The sequence below is a fragment of the Rattus norvegicus genome, chromosome X, assembly GCF_036323735.1.
Source record: "Rattus norvegicus strain BN/NHsdMcwi chromosome X, GRCr8, whole genome shotgun sequence".
NCBI lineage: Eukaryota > Metazoa > Chordata > Mammalia > Rodentia > Muridae > Rattus > Rattus norvegicus.
The window spans coordinates 146,377,047-146,392,029 of record NC_086039.1 but is presented as its reverse complement, the minus strand read 5'-3'; positions in this window follow the sequence as shown (position 1 = coordinate 146,392,029).

Sequence of the window (14,983 nt, the reverse complement as noted above, 5' to 3'; positions counted from 1 at the left end):
GATAACCTGGTCAAGGAAGAAATAAAGAAAGAAATTAAAGACTTTTTAGAATTTAAAGAAAATGAAGGTACAACGTACCTAAACTTATGGGACACAATGAAAGCTGTGCTAAGAGGAAAACTCATAGCGCTGAGTGCCTGCAGAAAGAAACAGGAAAGAGCATGTGTCAGCAGCTTGACAGCACACCTAAAAGCTCTAGAACAAAAAGAAGCAAATACACCCAGGAGGAGTAGAAGGCAGGAAATAATCAAACTCAGAGCTGAAATCAACCAAGTAGAAACAAAAAGGACCATAAAAAGAATCAACAGAACCAAAAGTTGGTTCTTTGAGAAAATCAACAAGATAGATAAACCCTTAGCCACATTAACGAGAGGACACAGAGAGTGTGTCCAAATTAACAGAATCAGAAATGAAAAGGGAGACATAACTACAGATTCAGAGGAAATTCAAAAAATCATCAGATCTTAGTATAAAAGCCTACATTCAATAAAACTTGAAAATCTGCAGGAAATGGACAATTTACTAGACAGATACCAGGTACGGAAGTTAAATCAGGAACAGATAAACCAGTTAAACAACCCCATAACTTCTAAGGAAATAGAAGCAGTCATTAAAGGTCTCCAAACCAAAAAAAGCCCAGGTCCATTTGGGTTTAGTGCAGAATTCTAATAGACCTTCATAGGAGACCTCATACCAATATTATCCAAACTATTCCACAAAATTGAAACAGATAGAACTCTACAGAATTCCTTCTATGAAGCCACAATTACTCTTATACCTAAACCACACAAAGACCCAACAAAGAAAGAGAATTTCAGACCAATTTCCCTTATGAATATCGACACAAAAATACTCAATAAAATTCTGGCAAACCGAATTCAAGAGCACATCAAAACAATCTTCCACCATGATCAGGTAGGCTTCATCCCAGGCATGCAGGCATGGTTTAATATACGGAAAACCATCAACGTGATCCATTATATAAACAAACTGAAAGAACGAAACCACATGATCATTTCATTAGATGCTGAGAAAGCATTTGACAAAATTCAACACCCCTTCATGATAAAAGTCCTGGAAAGAATTGGAATTCAAGGCCCATACCTAAACATAATAAAAGCCATATACAGCAAACAGTTGCTAACATTAAGCTAAATGGAGAGAAACTTGCAGCCATCCCAGTAAAATCAGGGATTAGACAAGGCTTCCCACTCTCTCCCTACTTACTCAATATAGTTCTTGAAGTTCTAGCCAGAGCAATCAGACAAAAATGGAGGTCACGGGGATACAGATCGGAAAATAAGAAGTCAAAATATCACTATTTGCAGATGATATGATTGTATATTTAAGTGATCCCAAAAGTTCCACCAGAGATCTACTAAAGCTGATAAAAACTTCAGCAAAGTGGCTGAGTAAAAAATTAACTCATATAAATCAGTAGCCTTCCTCTACACAAAAGAGAAACAAGCCGAGAAAGAAATTAGGGAAACGACACCCTTCATAATAGACCCAAATAATATAAAGTACCTCAGTGTGACTTTAACCAAGCAAGTAAAAGATTTCTACAATAAGAACTTCAAGACTCTGAAGAAAGAAATTAAAGAAGACCTCAGAAGATGGAAAGATCTCCCATGCTCATGGATTGGCAGGATTGATATAGTAAAAATGGCCATTTTACCAAAAGCGATCTATAGATTCAATGCAATCCCCATCAAAATACCAATCCAATTCTTCAAAGAGCTAGACAGAACAATTTGAAAACTCATCTGGAATAACAAAAAAGCCAGGATCGCTAAAACTATCCTCAACAATAAAAGGACTTCAGGGGGAATCACTGTCCCTGAACTCAAGCAGTATTATAGAGCAATAGTGATAAAAAAAACTGCGTGGTATTGGTACAGAGACAGACAGATAGACCAATGGAACAGAATTGAATACCCAGAAATGAACCCACACACCTATGGTCACTTTATTTTTGACAAAGGAGCCAAAACCATCCAATGGAAAAAAGATAGCATTTTCAGCAAATGGTCCTATTTCAATTGAAGGTCAGCATGTACAAGAATACAGATTGATCCATGCTTATCACTCCATACAAAGCTTACATCCAAGTGGATCAAGGACCTCCACACCAAACCTGATACACTCAAACTAATAGAAGAAAAAGTGGAGAAGCATCTCGAACACAGGAGAACTGGAGAAAATTTCCTGAACAAAACACCAATGGCTTATGCTCTAAGACCAATAATTGACAAATGGTATCTCATAAAACTGCAAAGCTTCTGTAAAACAAAGGACACTGTGGTTAGAAAAAAACAGCAACCAACAGATTGGGAAAAGATCTTTACCAACCCTACAACAGATAGAAGGCTTATATTCAAAATATACAAAGAACTCAAGAATTTAGACTGCAGGGAGAGAAATAACCCTATTAAAAATGGGGTTCACTGATAAACAAAGAACTCACAGCTGAGGAAGGCCGAATGGGCTGAGAAATACCTAAAGAAATGTTCACCATCTTTAGTCATAATGGAAATGCAAATCAAAACAACCCTGAGATTTCACCTCACACCAGTGAGAATGGCTAAGATCAAAAACTCAGGTGACAACAAATGCTGGCGAGGATGTGGAGAAAGAGGAACATTCCTCCATTGTTGGTGGGGTTGCAGTCTGGAGGTTCCTTAGAAAATTGGACATTGAACTACCTGAAGACCCAGCTATACCACTCTTGGGCATATACCCAAAAGATGCCCTAACATATAACAAGGACACATGCTCCATTATGTTCATAGCAGCCTTATTTATAATAGCCAGAAAATGGAAAGAACCCAGATGCCCTTCAACAGAGGAATGGTTACAGAAAATGTGGTACATCTACACAATGGAATATTGCTCAGCTATCAAAACCAATGACTTTATGAAATTCATAGGCAAATGGTTGGAACTGGAAAATATCGTCCTGAGTGAGGTAACCCAAGCACAGAAAAACACACATGGTATGCACTCATTGATAAGTGGCTATTAGTCCAAATGCTTGAATTGCCCTAGATGCACAGAACACATGAAACTCAAGACGGATGATCAAAATGTGAATGCTTCACTCCTTCTTTAAATGAGGAAAAAGAATACCCTTGGCAGGGAAGGGAGAGGCAAAGATTAAAACAGAGACTGAAGGAAATTTATATAAGTAATACTCATGTTAATAAAAAAAAGAAAGTATAGGGAAAAACAGAAACAATGCATGCAAGACTCATAAACAAAACGGAGGAGATAGAAGAGAATATCTGATGTATAGAATGTACACTAGAAGAAATTGATATATCCGTCAAAGAAATGTTAAATATAAGAAAAATTCCTGACATAAAACATCCAGGAAATCTTGGAAATCATGAAAATGCCTAATCTACAAATAATAGGAATAGAAATAGGTGAAGAATTACAACTCCAAGGACCAAAAATATTTTCAGCAAAAACCGTAGAAGAAAATGTTCCCAACCTAAAGAAAGAGATGCCTGTAAAGAAACAAGAAGCCTTTAGAACACCAACTAGACTGGACCAGAAAAGAAAATTCTGCCACATAATAATCAAAACATAACATCTCCACAACAAAGAAAGAATATTAAAAGTGGCAAGGGAAAAATGCCAAGTTACATAAAAATCAAACCTATTAGAATTAAACCAAACTTCTCAATAGATATTCTCAAAGCTATCAGGCCCTTGACCAGTATATTGCAATGTATATAAAAACAGAGATGTCATTTTAGACTATACCCAACAGAACTCTCCCCATGTGGAGAAAGCAAAGTATTTCAAGACAAATCCAAATTTAAATATCTATCCACAAATGGAGCCCTACAAAAGTAGAAGGAAATTTCCAAACCAAAGAATATTACTATAACAAAGAAAAAACATAAAATAGGTAATTCCATACCAGCAAAAACAAGGGAAGAATACACACACATAAACACACATACACCACCAAAATCAGAAAGCAACTATTGCTGGTCTTAATAACTCTCACATCAATGGATTCAATTATCCAGTGAAAAGACAAAGGTTAACAGAATGGGTGTGAAAAAAGGATCTATCATTCTGCTGCATACAAGTAACACACCTCAGTAATAAAGATAGACATAACCTCAGAGTAAAGGGCAAGAAAATGTTTTTCAAGCAAATGGACCCAAGAAGCAAGCTGGATTAGCCATTATAATAATGAAAAAATAGACATTTGACCAAAATTAATCCAAAGATAGGGAAGGACCCTTCATACTCATCAAGGGAAAAGTCTACCAAGATGAAATCTCTATTCTGAACAACAATTCCTGAAACACAAGGGAACCCACATTTGTAAACGAAAAAAGAAATATTGCTAAAGCTTGAAGTGCACACCAAGGCTCAAACATCAAGAGTGGGGGGGTTTAACACCTCACTTTCACCAAATTACAGTTCATGCGGATAAAATCTAAACAGAGAAATAATGAAGCTAACTGACATTACATATCAATGGTTCTTACATATATCTACAGACTGTTTCACCCAAACTGAAAAGAATATACTTTCTTCTCAACACTTCAAGGATCCTTCTTCAAAATTATCTATGTAGTCATGTTCAAAGCAAGCCTCATAAGATACAAGAAAACTGAAATAACACCTTGTATCATATCATTCCACCGTGAATTAAAACTAAACTTCAACAACAAAAGAAACACAAGAAAACATATACACTAATGGAAACTGCACAACTCCTTACTTAGTGATCTTGGAGTCAAAGAAGAAATAAAGGAAGGTATTGAATGCTTTCTAAAATTCAATGAAAATAAAAGCACAGCATACCCAAACATATGGGACACAATGAAAGTAGTCCTAAGAGAAATGTTTATAGATTTGAATGCTTTCATAAACAAATAAGAAAATGCTCATACTAGCAATTGAAAAGTACACATTACAGCTCTAGGAGAAAAAAAGAAGTAAAAACATGGACGAGTATTAGAAGGCATGAGATAAAACAAAATCAGGGCTGAAATCTATTAATTAGTTCCAAATAAAACAATATAAAGAATAAAAAATCAAGAGCTTTGGGAAAATCAACATGATAGAGAAATATTTAACCAAATTAACCAAGAAACAGAGACAAAGTATCCAAATAAAATCAGAAATGAAAAAAAGGGAAACATAACAACAGGAAATTCAAAGAATCATTAGGTCTTATTTCAAAAGCATGTACTCAAAGTTGGAAAATCTAAATGAAGTGGACGATATTCTAGACAGATACCACATACCAAAGTTAAATCAATATCAGCTAAACTATACAAGCAGCTCTATAATCCCTAAGGAAATAGAAATAGTCACTGAAATTCTTTCAACCAAAATAGTACAGGGCCAGAAGGTTTTAGTGCAGTATTCCACAAGACCTTCAAATAGCTAAGATCTATATTTCTCAAACCAGTCCACAAAATAGACACAGAAGAAACACTGCCAAACTCATTCTATGAGGCCCCAGTAACTTGGATACCTCAACCACACAGACACAACAAAGAATCAGAATTTCAGACCAATTTCTCTTATGAATACTGATATAAAAATACTCAACAAAATACAAACTGAATCCAGAAAAACATTATTCAGTATGATCAAATAGACTTAATCAAAGGAATGCAGATGAGGTTCAATATACAAAAAAAAGTCCATAAAGATAATCTACCGTATAAACAAACTGTAAGGGAAAAAAAAATCCCATGATCATTCTGATAATCTCATCTGATGCTGAGAACTGTTGGATAGAATCTAATACCACTTTAGGTTAAAAGGCTGCCCACTCTCACCCTACCTATTCAATATAGTTCATGAAGTTCTAGCCAGAGCAATCAGAAAACAAAAGGAAATCAAGGGGATACAGATTGATAAAGAAGAAGTCAAAATATCACTATTTGCAGATGATATGATAGTATATTTCAGTGATCCCAAAAGTTCCACCAGAGAACTACTAAAGCTGATAAACAACTTCAGCAAAGTAGCCGGGTATAAAATTAACTCAAATAAATCAGAAGCCTTCCTCTACAGAAAACAGAAACAAGCCGAGAAAGAAATTCGGGAAACAACACCCTTCACAATAGACCCAAACAATATAAAGTACCTTGGTGTGACTTTAACCAAGCAAGTAAAAGATTTGTACAATAAGAACTTCAAGACTCTGAAGAAAGAAATTGAAGAAGACCTCAGAAGATGGAAAGATCTCCCATGCTCATGGATAGGCAGGATTAATATAGTAAAAATGGCCATTTTACCAAAAGCAATCTAGAGATTCAATGCAATCCCCATCAAAATACCAATCCAATTCTTCAAAGAGTTAGACAGAACAGTTTGCAAATTCATCTGGAATAACAAAAACCAAGGATAGCTAAAACTATTCTCAACAATAAAAGGACTTCAGGGGGAATCACTATCCCTGAACTCAAGCAGTATTACAGAGCAATAGTGATAAAAACTGCATGGTATTGGTACAGAGAAAGACAGATAGACCAATGGAACAGAATTGAAGACCCAGAAATGAACCCACACACCTATGGGCACCTGATTTTTGACAAAGGAGCCAAAACCATCCAATGGAAAAAAGATAGCTTTTTCAGCAAATGGTGCTGGTTCAACTGTAGGTCAACATGTAGAAGAATGCAGATCGATCCATGCTTATCACCCTGTACAAAGCTTAAGTCCAAGTGGATCAAGGACCTCCACATCAAACCATATACACTCAAACTAATAGAAGAAAAACTAGGGAAGCATCTGGAACACATGGGCACTGGAAAAAATTTCCTGAACAAAACACAAATGGATTATGCTCTAAGATCAAGAATCAACAAATGGGATCTCATAAAACTGCAAAGCTTCTGTAAGACAAAGGACACTGTGGTTACGACAAAACGGCAACCAACAGATTAGGAAAAGATTTTTACCAATCCTACAACAGCCTTATATCCAAAATATACAAAGAAGTCAAGAAGTTAGACCGCAGGGAGACAAATAACCCTATTAAAAATGGGGTTCAGATTGCTCTGGCTAGAACTTCAAGAACTATATTGAATAAGTAGGGAGAGAGTGGGCAGCCTTGTCTAGTCCCTGATTTTAGTGGGATTGCTTCAAGTTTCTCTCCATTTAGTTTAATGTTAGCAACTGGTTTGCTGTATATGGCTTTTACTATGTTTAGGTATGGGCCTTGAATTCCTATTCTTTCCAGGACTTTTATCATGAAGGGGTGTTGAATTTTGTCAAATGCTTTCTCAGCATCTAATGAAATGATCATGTGGTTCTGTTCTTTCAGTTTGTTTATATAATGGATCACGTTGATGGTTTTCCGTATATTAAACCATCCCTGCATGCCTGGGATGAAGCCTACTTGATCATGGTGGATGATTGTTTTTTTTTTTTATTTTTTTTTATTTATTTATTTATTATATATAAGTACACTGTAGCTGTCTTCAGATACACCAGAAGAGGGCATCAGATCTCTTTACAGATGGTTGTGAGCCACCATGTGGTTGCTGGGAATTGAACTCATGACCTCTGGAAGAGCAGTCGGATGCTCTTAACCGCTGAGCCATCTCTCCAGCCCTGGATGATTCTTTTGATGTGCTCTTGAATTCGGTTTGCCAGAATTTTATTGAGTATTTTTGCGTCAATATTCAACAAAAGGAGATCAAGGGGATACAGATCGGAAAAGAAGAGGTCAAAATATCACTATTTGCAGATGACATGATAGTATATTTAAGTGATCCCAAAAGTTCCACCAGAGAACTATTAAAGCTGATAAACAACTTCAGCAAAGTGGCTGGGTATAAAATTAACTCAAATAAATCAGTTGCCTTCCTCTATACAAAAGAGAAACAAGCCGAGAAAGAAATTAGGGAAACGACACCCTTCATAATAGACCCAAATAATATAAAGTACCTCGGTGTGACTTTAACCAAGCAAGTAAAAGATCTGTACAATAAGAACTTCAAGACACTGAGGAAAGAAATTGAAGAAGACCTCAGAAGATGGAAAGATCTCCCATGCTCATGGATTGGCAGGATTAATATAGTAAAAATGGCCATTTTACCAAAAGCAATCTACAGATTCAATGCAATCCCCATCAAAATACCAATCCAATTCTTCAAAGAGTTAGACAGAACAATTTGCAAATTCATCTGGAATAACAAAAAACCCAGGATAGCTAAAGCTATCCTCAACAATAAAAGGACTTCAGGGGGAATCACTATCCCTGAACTCAAGCAGTATTACAGAGCAATAGTGATAAAAACTGCATGGTATTGGTACAGAGAAAGACAGATAGACCAATGGAACAGAATTGAAGACCCAGAAATGAACCCACACACCTATGGTCACTTGATTTTTGACAAAGGAGCCAAAACCATCCAATGGAAAAAAGATAGCATTTTCAGCAAATGGTGCTGGTTCAACTGGAGGGCAACATGTAGAAGAATGCAGATCGATCCATGCTTATCACCCTGTACAAAGCTTAAGTCCAAGTGGATCAAGGACCTCCACATCAAACCAGACACACTCAAACTAATAGAAGAAAAACTAGGGAAGCATCTGGAACACATGGGCACTGGAAAAAATTTCCTAAACAAAACACCAATGGCTTATGCTCTAAGATCAAGAATCGACAAATGGGATCTCATAAAACTGCAAAGCTTCTGTAAGGCAAAGGACACTGTGGTTAGGACAAAACGACAACCAACAGATTGGGAAAAGATCTTTACCAATCCTACAACAGTTAGAGGCCTTATATCCAAAATATACAAAGAACTCAAGAAGTTAGACCGCAGGGAAACAAATAACCCTATTAAAAAATGGTGTTCAGAGCTAAACAAAGAATTCACAGCTGAGGAATGCCGAATGGCTGAGAAACACCTAAAGAAATGTTCAACATCTTTAGTCATAAGGGAAATGCAAATCAAAACAACCCTGAGAGTTCACCTCACACCAGTGAGAATGGCTAAGATCAAAAACTCAGGTGACAGCAGATGCTGGAGAGGATGCGGAGAAAGAGGAACACTCCTCCATTGTTGGTGGGATTGCAGACTGGTAAAACCATTCTGGAAATCAGTCTGGAGGTTCCTCAGAAAATTGGACATTGAACTACCTGAGGTTCCAGCTATACCTCTCGTGGGCATATACCCACAAGATGCCCCAACATATAAAAAAGTCACGTGCTCCTCTGTTCATGGCAGCCTTATTTATAATAGCCAGAAGCTGTAAAGAACCCAGATACCCCTCAACAGAAGAATGGATATAGAAAATGTGGTACATCTACACAATGGAATATTACTCAGCTATCAAAAACAATGCCTTTATGAAATTCATAGGCAAATGGTTGGAACTGGAAAATATCATCCCGAGTGAGGTAATCCAATCACAGAAAGACATACATGGTATGCACTCTTTGATAAGTGGCTATTAGCCAAATGCTTGAATTACCCTAGATGCCTAGAACAAACGAAACTCAAGACGGATGATCAAAATGTGAATGCTTCACTCCTTCTTTAAAAGGGGAACAAGAATACCCTTGGCAGGGAATAGAGAGGCAAAGATCAAAACAGACACAGAAGGATCACCCATTCAGAGCCTGCCCCACATGTGGCCCATACATATACAGCCACCCAATTAGACAAGATGGATGAAGCAAAGAAGTGCAGGCAGACAGGAGCCGGATGTAGATCTCTCTTGAGAGACACAGCCAGAATACAGCAAATACAGAGGCAAATGCCAACAGCAAACCACTGAACTGAGAATAGGACCCTCGTTGAAGGAATCAGAGAAAGAACTGGAAGAGCTTGAAGGGGCTTGAGACCCTTATGAACAACAATGCCAAGCAAATAGAGCCTCCAGCGACTAAGCTACTACCTAAAGACTATACATGGATTGACCCTGGACTCTGACCTCATAGGTAGCAATGAATATCCTAGTAAGATCACCAGTGGAAGGGGAAGCCTTTGGTCCTGCTAAGACTGAACCCCCAGTGAACGTGATTGTTTGGGGGAGGGCGGCAATGTGGGGGAGGGTGGGGAGGGGAACACCCATCAAGAAGGGGAGGCAGAGAGATTAGGGGGATGTTGGCCCAGAAACCGGGAAAGGGAATAACATTCGAAATGAAAATAAGAAATACTCAAGTTAATAAAAAATAAAATAAAATAAATTTGGGGTACAGAGCTAAACAAAGAATTCTCAGCTGAGGAATATCGAATATCTGAGAATTACTTAAAGAAATGCTCAACATCCTTAGTCATCAGGGAAATCTAAATCAAAACGACTCTGAGATTTCACCTCACACAAATCAGAATGGCTAAGATAAAAATCTCAGGTGAAGCCAGATACTGGCAAGGATATGGAGAAAGAGGAATACTCCTCCATATTTGGTTGGTTTGCAAGCTCATACAACCACTCTGGAAATCAGTCTGGTTGTTCATCAGAAAATTGAACACAGTACTAACTGAGGATCCAGCTGCATGACTTCTGGGCATAGACCCAAATGATGGTCCAAAATATAACAAGCACACATGCTCCACTATGTTCATAGCAGCCTTAGTTATAATAGCCAGAAGCAGGAAAGAACCCAGATGTCCTTCCACAAAAGAATGGATTCAGAAATTGTGGCCCATCTACACAGTGGGGTACTACTCAGCTATCCAAAACAATGACTTGTTTGGCACCAAGGGAAGGAGAAGCCCTTGGTCCTGCCAAGGTTGGACACCCAGGGTAAAGGAAAGTCTGGGGCATAGGAAAGAGGGGGTAGATGGGGACGGGAACACTCTTATAGAAGAGGGGAAGGTAGAGGGAATATGGAGCTTACAAAGTCAAAACCAGGAAAGGGAATAACATTTGAAATGTAAATTAAAAAATCCAATAAAAATTATTTAAAATTAAAAAAAGATAAAAAGATAAAATATTGTGAGTACCATAAGTTATATAATAAACTATATATTCCACTTGAAAATGTAATAATTCTTAGAGTAATTGGCATAAGGTATATCCCTGTTAAATGTGTTTAATATTACAGTATATTCCAATCAAACCAATAACATTTACCAAGAACTTAGGAATGCTCATAAAATTTTGACCAACTCAATATGAATCAACTATTAATATAATATGATTAAATGGATAGCAAAAGTACAATCATTTTTGATAAGTCCTGAGTACATAATGGATTCTGGATCCATTAAGTCTATAATCTAAGGAGAAAACTGCAAAAAAAAAATCAAAACAAAATAACCACACACACATACACAAAATACATAACCACACGAGTGAATTTAATTGTATCACATCAATTTGTTTTGACACTTATAGGAGTGTTATAAAACCTTATAAAAAAGTACCTGTCCTTCAGTTGAGGAGCAAGAAAAGCTTCTGAGGAAAAGTTGCAATGCATTAAATACTGGAAAGAAATAATCAGATGTTATGAATGTGGAATATAAGATTGAGTGTGGATAAAGTTGGTTATCAGTACAGGCCCTGAGGCTAATCAAGAGGCATAAAGGAACACATATGTAATAGTGCTCCATATGGCTGTAAAGTAGACTGTGACCGCTGCTTAAATAAATACTATGTAAAATATAAATTAAAGTCTTTTTTAATTGCATGAAACTAAGTTTCTGTGGATTAAAAATCTCAATAATTTGAAGGTCTAGAAATAAAAGTATGAAGGTTTGTATATGCTTGGCCCAGGGAGTGGCACTCTTGGGAGGTGTGGCATTGTTGATTTAGGTGAATCACTGTGGGTGTGGGCTTAAGACCCTCATCCTAGCTTTCTGTAACCCAGTATTCTGCTAGCAGCCTTCAGATGAAGATGTAGAACACTCAGTTACTCATTTACCATGCCTTTCTGGATGCCACCATGCTAATGGATTGAACCTCTGAACGAGTAAGCCAGAATGTTGTCCTTCGTAGACTTGCCTTGGTCATAGTGCCTCTTCACAGCAATAAATCCTTTTTTAAAATTCATAGAATGTTCTTTAGAAACAAGATGGAAAGATTCCTTTGTCATAGTATTTTCTTCTTCCTATTAGCAAATGTATAGTTTAATGACCTCCATTTCCCCCTTTTCTACTACTCCCATAAACATCTGATGCATCTTAATTGGTTTACACTGAATTACACTTTTTATGAGATTGAAGTTACTAGTAATAATTTATTTACCTATGTGTCTAGTATAAAATAGAGAAGTATGGGCTAATTGTTTTGACATCATCATACCATCCCTTCTGAATAACAGAAAGACTAATATGTCATACTCTTAATCTCAATATCATGTTTCAAGGACATAGAGTACTACTGAAAGAAAGGTTAGCAGTGTTGACAGGAGTTGGGTAAAATGATAAATATCTAAAACAGAGGGATTCTCAAGATAATATAGCTCACTGTCTTTGTTAAATGACTTCTTATTTCTTATTTCCTATACTTCATTTAGGATAAGTTACTGTATGAGATGCTTACATTTTCTGTGATTACTGATATTCACACAAGGACATGAATGTGACATATGGAAATATAAAATTTGTTTTATATATTGATATTAAATATATTCTTTCTTAATTCTTTTAAAGTGTTTTAATTTTTACCTGTGTGTGACTGAGATAGAAGGAAAAGAGATAGATTGAGGACCTGGATGTTATTTTGAAAATATATACAATTACAAATTATAAAATAAGAGATATTTTTCTTTGATATTTTATATTGAAGATGAAATCATGATAGTAAATAGAAATACATAGGAATGGGAACAAAGTTAGATTAACATGCATATATATATATGTGTGTGTACATATATATATATATATATATATATCTTATACTTGTCTAATGATTTTAGTTACAATCTATTACTAAAGCTGTGTTAAATAAGGTTAATAGATTACATACAATGATAAAATTCTTGCTGATTAATATATCACAATGCACTTACAATTTTTTTTGCTACTCGGAGTAAGTATAATCTCTTAGAAAATTTTAATATATACAAAAAATTTTGATACTAATAATTACTTATCTTTCTTTTCCTGAGACATACAAAGTAAACTTGTTCAGTCTATACAGAAATGCGATAGATTTTGCATAATCTATGATGTACCTAATAAGTCCCTTCAAAGAAAGCATTATGAACATACTTATAGTTAGATCTACATTTAGCTTAAGGTAACTATACTAAATAATCAATTTTAAACTTTTGCTTAACAAATTCATTTAATATGTGGTATCTATTAGGTGTTACTCTGTTCACTTTGTAACTATAAACAAAATTAATCATTTCAAGAGCTCTCGGAAATGAAACTGCTATAATTCATGATTTACAAATGATAATATTAATACATGGAGAAGTTTAAATATGCTTTCCAGAGCCATACATATAATAAGTGGTATCATCAAGATTCAAATATAGTCAGTTTGTTCATAGTCTGCTGACCTGTGTCCTCCAACCAAAGTGTCTCATATTACATTCAATTATCATCCTCTGGTCAAATTCAAACCTGAAAGAAAAACAAACCAAATGAATCATCACATCTCTACCCCAATGTTTTCTACCTGAGAAACATGGTCTTATATGATTAACAATTCCCTGTAACTCCTTGTGGATGTTTCACTTGTTATAAGCCAAATTTAGGAGCCAGCATTAGTTTTAGTTTGGGATGATTGGATACCTTTGGAGAAAATGTCATGCTTTATAGTCTTATTATTGGTATTTTATTTTTTGATTAAGTAGGCTTTCTGTTATGCAAAAAGAGTTTACGACTGCAGACTACACACAATTGGACTCCTATTCCTTGAGCATTCTGTTTCTCCTCTCCCCTTCTCTCTTTTGAGGACTGCTTCCTGTATACACTTTGGATCTTCACTTCCACTACACCCACCCAAGTGAAGTTCTCATAAAGCCATTTAAGTTCCATTCTTGAAACCATCATTTTGCACAAATGTACAGAAACACAAAAATATAGGCTGTCCTCCCTCTCATCCCACCCCCTCACCCTCTCTTCACTCTTTTCTCTCCACGGTACTACTTGGTATGTTCTTCTCACATCTCAATATAATCTTCCTAATGGAATTGAAGAAACTACTTTCAGCTCATCTCTATAGTCTCACTCCGTAAGCACATCAGTATTCCTTCATAAGTATGTTTCTAAATAGTGGAGTGAGTGAGGAGTACGATTGCACAGAAAAATACTGGCTCTTGCTGGATACAATAAAAGAGACAGACCACTGATGTGGAACAAAAGTATTTCTGTTAAATGATGAGTGTTTGAACATTCATTTTCTTTGCAAGTTCATATTCAAAAGATTCTAGTTGCTTTACAGGAAGAGAGATAGCTCTCACAATCAACGAATCAGAACATTTCAGGAATAGCTGACTTCTAAAAGACAGGCTGACAATCTTAACTTCTCTACTCCTCCTCCCCCAAGTGATTTTTTTTGTCCTATAAGAACAGGTAGTTCTTACCTTGTTTTGATAATCATTCAAACTGTTAATATTTATTGCAAAACTGCAACCATTTTCTATGTTACTTGAGTTGTATCAGTCAAGTCGTTTTCCTCGCATGTCATTTTGAGTGATTCTGGTGACTTTCAATAGGGATACAGCATAGTCTCTATCAGTCCATGGAGTTCCAACCGCACTCTGTACTTGCCTTCCACCTTTCCTCTGGGAATTCTTGGATTTGTAGCACTTACCCTTACATCTCTCCTTTCAAATGAACAGTACAAAACAAACATTCTTTTGCACTATTTGCTCTGAAAGCTTACTTCTGTAAATCTTTTAACAATCTGGCCTTCCTGAATTTCTCACTCAGTAGGATTGATATCTCTGGAATTAACTGACTGGGACTCCCCTTGTGTGTTCTCTTGGGGTTAGGAACCCAGAATGAACATTTGTTTTTCAGATTTATTTTCCTCTTTAGAGACAGTCAGAATTGATTTTCCCCCTTTTTTTCCC